Raw genomic sequence first — 7,135 nt, forward strand, 5'->3', positions numbered from 1 at the left:
GATCTTTATTGCGTCTATATTTCAATCGGTTCACGGTACGCTACATCTGGATATTATTTAAGGGCTAAGTCTAGAACGGTAGGTGACCGTCCGAAGGCCTAACTGCCCTGATGGATGTGTGGCGTAAACCCTTGTTACCTTCACTCAGTAAATTCGGGTATAATCAATATTTACTTGCACTAAGACCTTTGTCAATAACGGGAATGAGTGTTTGAAATGATTTGACATCTACGTTTGGCATTTATGGTACGCAGAACTCAAATCCCTCGTTGGAAAGAGGGTTAAAGATCAAAGGTGATTTGAAATTAAACTGACACCCCCATGACCTTTATGATACAAGTGAATGGGCATTTTTTGAGCAAGTGAAAAGTGCTTTTTAAAATTTTATGAGAGTTATTTAAAAACCCTCTCCATAGATCACATTGGCAGTATTTGGGTGAGATACAATTCAAAAAATTCATTTATTTTTGCAAATAGGCTTTTAGAAAGCACTTTTACACGTCCCAATATTAACCCTACCACTGCTTCGGGACAATAAATGGGTCAGTGCTGAGAAGAAGCAGCGCAAGAAACTCAGTCACTATTGTCAGCCTCCTTTTCAAGGGTTTACAGTCTTTAAAATATACCTACAAAATATTATAGTCATAAGTATTGATGCGAGCTAGGTAGTTAAGGTAGTCAATAAATAAATACTTAGCACAAAATTATGATAAAATAATTTCGTAAACTAGAATAAATTAGTCGTGGTTAGTAAGAGTTACAATTATCTAGACTTGGAGATCCTGGATTCCTTTCTAAGGTCATCATCATCATCATCAGCTCAGCCATAGGACGTCCACTGCTGAACATAGGCCTCCCCCAATGCTTGCCATGTTGCCCGGTTGGTAGCGGCCTGCGTCCAGCGCCTTCCTGCTACCTTTCTAAGGTGGGACACGCCAATTGAAAGTTTTTTTTAATGTTAAAACTGCGATGGTGTCAAATTAAGTCACACCTTTTGCAGGGCACTTATACACGTCCCAAATATATCTTGCCCTACCACGATAAGAATTAGCTTCCATGCTTTAGAGAGTACAGAAGGATTTTTGTATATCCCTACTCCCTCAATCTAGCAGTACTTAGGTTGGGTTGCACCATCTTACTTTAACTGTGACAAACGTCAAAAATCTGTCAAACCGGTACAAAATACACCGGTTATCGTCATAGTTACGGTCAAAGTTAGGTGGTGCAAATCAGCCTTAATCTGACTCCTATATCGACTCGACAAGTAATTACAGGATTTCAAAGTCACCCTGCATGGAACACGATCGCAAACATGGTACATAATATACTCGAAACCTGTTACTATCGACTAATACATTGTTCGTGGGGATTATATCTGCATGGGTGATCTAACGCGGAGATGGTAACATGTATTGTTGCGTCACATGATATATTTGTAGTGCTGGCAGTAAGTTAATACCTACAGTTCGATATGACGTCATTTTACATATTGGTTAGAGAACTGTTTGGATGATAGACGGGTGGGACTATATTTTTTTCAGTTCAACTATGTAATCACCTGGCTGTATGATAGGTAGAGCTAATACTACAGTTAAATGTTACTGAAACTTAGCTCTGTATTCACAAACGATGCTTGCTTATAAGAAGCAGAAAATCTAACGCACAGCGTTGAATAGAGCTCTGTGACACCCCGTGCGTCCACGCGCACTTTGAGACCTCATAGTAATGTTTGTGAATACGGGCGTTACTTGTACTACAATGCATGCTCTAAGAGATATTAATAAATTGTATGTGCTATTAGAATCATTTAAAAATAAATTTATCTTTCTTTCAGTAACATTTATTTCATTTCGCTAATCTAACAATTTTTTGTTTATTCATTTGTACTAACCCATGGACCAATTGCAGTCTGATTAATAAAATATTTCAAAATTGGTCTTTTATGTTAATTTTTCACGAATCAGTGTTATAAAGTATTGTTAATGGTGTTTATTTTTAATTTCTGCTCATCAGCTTACCTATTTGTTATGCGATTTTAAATAACCGTAACAAAAAGTCAGAGCTTTCGAGCACCTGTGTGGGAAACGGAGGTTTAAATCAACACTAAGGTAGTAATGTAGGTACTGCAGTCACGAGATACCGGCCAAATTGATTAAAACGTAATAGACACCGGTTATATTTATATTTTAGCTAAAAATTTTAAAGAACATCTCTAAAAAGGCTTTATTACCCTACTAGGCGGACCGACGATCTGGTATAGGTTGCGGGAAGAACCAGGATGCGGGCAGCGCAGGACCGTTCATTGTGGAAAACCTTGGGGGAGGCCTTTGTCCAGCAGTGGACGTCATTTGGCTGAAACGACGACGATGAATGAAGAAGGTTGAAAGCACTAGTCTAGAGACTCAGTTAACAAAATAATGTAGGTTTTCATGTTTTCCTTCTTCCATACAATTTCTGGTTATTTCACAAATTAACAGTCTCCAATAAAAGTAACAATGACTTTTCAAAAATAAATTAAATCAAGTAATCCAAAGTACGTATGAAATTCCTATTTAACCGATACGTTTAAACTCCGTAACAGAAAAATCACAGCTACTACTCGTATTCCCAGATCTAAACATTGGTCCCAGCCCTATCACATTTCCACCACAAAAACTATCGCAGAACAAATATCAAAGAATCATTTGTAGATATGAAACGACGCTGAAATCCTGTTGAAACGCTTCCTGTAGTAAGAAGTGCAAAATTTCCTTCGCTTTGAAATAATATCGGTTTTTAACTCCCCTAAGGATTTTATGGAAGAACGATGTGTTTGACTTTCAGACAGGTTAAGTTGTTCTTGTTTCGAATGTGTGCTTACTCGAAGTGGAAATAAATACGTCAATTGAACGTTTTAGGTTGTGTAATAATGCTGTGCGTCAGACAGTTTAATATTATGACGCAATTTAAATAATAAAATTGTATCTAGAGACGTAGTGACTCCTCCAAAGCTTAAAGGCACTAGGGTCATAGAAATACGAACCTTTTTAAATGAGGAAATCATTACACAGTCAGTGTCAAATAGTTCGTGACCAAACATTTTACAACACATCCTTATTCCTATTGTAACAAAGACGTGTCACTAACTTATTGGTTACTTTGGGTGTCACGAACTTATTTATCGTTGACTGTACGATACTAATTATCATTGGTATTGGTGTTAAGACACTCGTTTGTTTCAGCCGAAAGACTTCAACTGCTGGACAAAGGCCTCCCCCAAGGATTTCCACAGAGACCGGTCCTGCGCCGCTCGCATCAAGGCGCCTCCCGCGACCTTAACTAGATCGTCGGTCCATCTAGTGGGAGGCCTGCCCACGCTACGTCTTCCGGCTCGTGGTTGCCACTCAAGAACTTTCCTGCCCTCTACGACCTATGTGCCCCGCCCACTGCCACTTGATTTTAGCGATTCTAGTTAACGCATTGTTTTTGACCCGAATCAACAATGGGATCCGTCATCAATCGAAGAAAGACTAATATTGTTTTGACATCATAAAATAACATTAACAATAATAATATCAGCTTTTAGGTTTCAATAAGCGCATTAAGTAGAGTATCTTTTTATTACTATTTCTAGCATCTTAAGCTGTCTATTTGAAAATTAATTTTGCCAAACCGTCTAGGTCCCAGACGGTATTCAATCAGCGCTTCCTAATTACTTACGCACTTATAAAAATAATTTCCTCCAGCTTTATCAGCTCCGTGCACGTGTGTTCTTATAGTTTATACTTTAAAATATGCTCTGAAAGACGACTAGTAGAACAGATTAAAGTGTCCCGTCCTGCCTAGCTTATGACATCGTGTGAGAGCTTAATTACTGCTTCGAGTCCCAGCTGAGGCACAAACAGCCAGTCCTACCATTATTGAGTAGTATCTGTGGTAAGCTTTGCTTAGTTTGGGACTAGATGAAACTAATGAAGAAGTATAAGGTTATTTTAATAATTTAAGTTGTTATTTTGTCACTATCATGACTTATTCATATTCAAATTTCAAGCCTAGAGCAGGACTTGTGGAAGTTTGATGAAAATACATAATAATAATATAAAAGACATAAAATATCCTATATAAAGATAATATATTGCGGTTAGAATTACTGTGAAAGACAAGACGCTTATTGTTCTTTGTATCAAACACAGCTGGCTGACAAGCTGGAAAAGCGTAGTACCTACCTAGCGATCAACAGTGACCATAAATATTATTATGCTATAGTAGTAATGGCAGTAGGCGTCATATCTAGCTAAGAGCTTACAGGAAGATAGATAAGGTCACCCGGGGGAAAGCAACTATGAGGCTAAAGTGACTATTTGGAGTTTGAATATAGTGTCATCTGTGAAAGCATAAAAAAGCAATGATTGATCTATGCTTCAACAAATGACACTTGATTCAATTAAGAAAATAATAAATTAAGAATAAAACCAACTAGTCACTTTAGCCTCATAGTTGCTTTCGCCTCGGGTGACCTTACTCGTAAGTTTTCTTGCAGAGATTCTTTCAAAAAACTGTCTGTTTCCTATGAGCTGTGCCCCAAGCTGCTTGGTACATCGCGATCAAAGCCTGACTTGTTGGGGCGTGCGCTGTTAATTTCACATATGAGCTGCAGCTTAGTGCGTGCGAGTGCCGTGATGAATGGCAGTGATAAGTTAATCAAGCCCTTAATGGAACAGGTCTTCCTGGAATCCTTAATGTAGGTACTAGGTAATACCTATGATCTTGTAACACAGTGTTTACATGAGGCTGTCATGTGCAATTAAAATACGAGTATGTTACAGGACGGTCAAAAAGCTTGTTCAACGTACAGATTATACAGTTTTTGTTGACAGCTTTCCTTGATGCGTTAGAATTTTTAACCCCACAATTTATAGTGTATTTTCAATTTTAATTTAATGCAGTCTGACGGCTAAATTTTAAACTGTAAAATCGTTTGTGAAAAGGACAAGGAAATCATTATGAAAAAATTTACAAAGTTATAAGCAAATAGGAGGGTTAAAAGGCCGCTAAATGCCTCCTTAACAACTGCGAAAGGCAGAGGGTTGGACTTATCACTTCACACAAACAAACCAAATGATAAAACAAGCATTATTGCCTTAAAGATAGGCAATAGTTTCAACTCGAAACTCCATCCCGACCGAAACTATCCTAAACACAGAACTACATAAAACATACTAGGTCAAAGGCTCAATATTAATAACCGGGCAAAAACAAGCGGCATTACACTCGAGATAGTTCGATACTAACATAGTTGAAGGGCCACGGTATTGTCATAGTGGTCCGGGTGACTTACTGAGGGATAAAGTTGGGGATTCCGAATTCCTGGAAGCGACGAAGCGATTTCATTTCAGTTCGGATGTTTAGACGGTTGCTTTTGGATGTAATTAATCGGGTAATGGAGGAAATATCCGACGTTCAAATGTTTTGTATCCGGTGAAATGACTTTTGTTCGAAAAGTAAAAGGAATATCGATAGAAAAATGACGATTTCCACGTTTAATACAAAATTAAGATTATTTAAAAAAGAACTAATATTTTTCTTTTCAGAAGCTGGCCAGTTCCAAATGATCGGTTTTTAAAATCGAGTATGAATCGAATAAATATCACTAAAGGTGCGATCAAGGTCAACAGTTCTTTTCAAACCTATTGAATGGCGAAGGACACAAACAAGCAAGTTTTCTTATTGAGTTTTCAAAACAGATCTTAGGTTTCTTTTTGTTTAAAAACTTGGAATTCAGAAACAAATTAAACTTAACCGAATTTTTAAACTAGTTTCAGTGGTTATTCTTCATTTTATGCTTAGTGAGTATTCTTTTTTCTTTAAAAATATTTCTGTTATTATCTGGGCTACATAATTCTAATTAAAATTCTTTATTGGATCCTACCGCCTGTATTCACAAACGATGCTTGCTTAAGTGAATCAGCAAATCTAACGCACAGCGTTGAATGCAGCTCTGTGATTGGTTCGGATGTCACCCTGTGCGTCCACGTGCACTGAGCGACCTTATAATAATGTTTGTGAATACGAGCGTACGTATCCTTTTTCAGTGCTCTTAAAAATTATTGCTATTTTTCCAAACCCACAGATTCTTAGCACAAAAATGGCCGCCAGCTTTTCGCAGTTATTTCTCAGCAGGTTTAAAATAGGCTACCGTCTTACACCTGAGCGGTACATGCATTACCGCTTAGTTTACCATTCCCGGCGGGTCCAGGCACAAATAGCCGATCGGTCTAAACTCTGGACGTAGACTGAGCAAAATGGAAGTACAGATCTTCTAGGAAAATAGATTTTCAATTGAAAATTTTAGCGCATTTGGTGAGACTCGAATCTGCGAACTTTCACTGTCCTTATGACTGCTTTAGCCTACTGATTTACCTAAACAAAGTAATTATTTTTGTAATTTTTATGATATGAGTAGGTACATTTCTGAAGAAGCCCTAAATAGTAAAGCAATGTCAATTTTTATGTTTGGTATTTCTACACTCAAAAATCTACCTTAGTCTAAGTAAGAAAGTAGGAAGGAACTATTTGAATAGAATAGAAAAGAAAATGACTATTCTTATTTTCGGGCATGGCAGTAATACCAGGCATGTTCATCTCCGCGAGTTTACATCGAAAACAAAACACGCACGATGGCCCACCTACAGGATACTATTCGACAAGGCGTATTCTTATGTATGATGGAAGAAAATAAAGAAAATGGTGTACTAAATACTGTGCAGTATTTAACTGCCTAAATAATAACAAAAACACAGAATGTACTTTTTTAAGTTGCCTCAAGACACTGAGAGGTAAATAAGTAATATTATTCATGATAATTCATGCTAAATCATGTATTTCCTCCGCCATTTTCCGCAGTTTGGCACCTCACGTCACATCATTTTACCGAAGTCGGCCCTATAGCTTCGGCGTAGTGCCGATCACTGATGTTTGTCAACAAAATAGTGCTTGACTCTTGAGACAGGCTAAATTACACCATATTGTTAATGCCATTGAGCATACATTTTTTTAAATACCTTCGCGAAGTAAAACTTCTGTACGTAGTACTTATTATTATTCTGTGGTAATACAAACAAAAGTTGCTTTTAAAATCTCTTTAAAAGTTGGTATT

Source organism: Ostrinia nubilalis, chromosome 18, assembly GCF_963855985.1.
Source record: "Ostrinia nubilalis chromosome 18, ilOstNubi1.1, whole genome shotgun sequence".
Taxonomy (NCBI): Eukaryota; Metazoa; Arthropoda; class Insecta; order Lepidoptera; family Crambidae; genus Ostrinia; species Ostrinia nubilalis.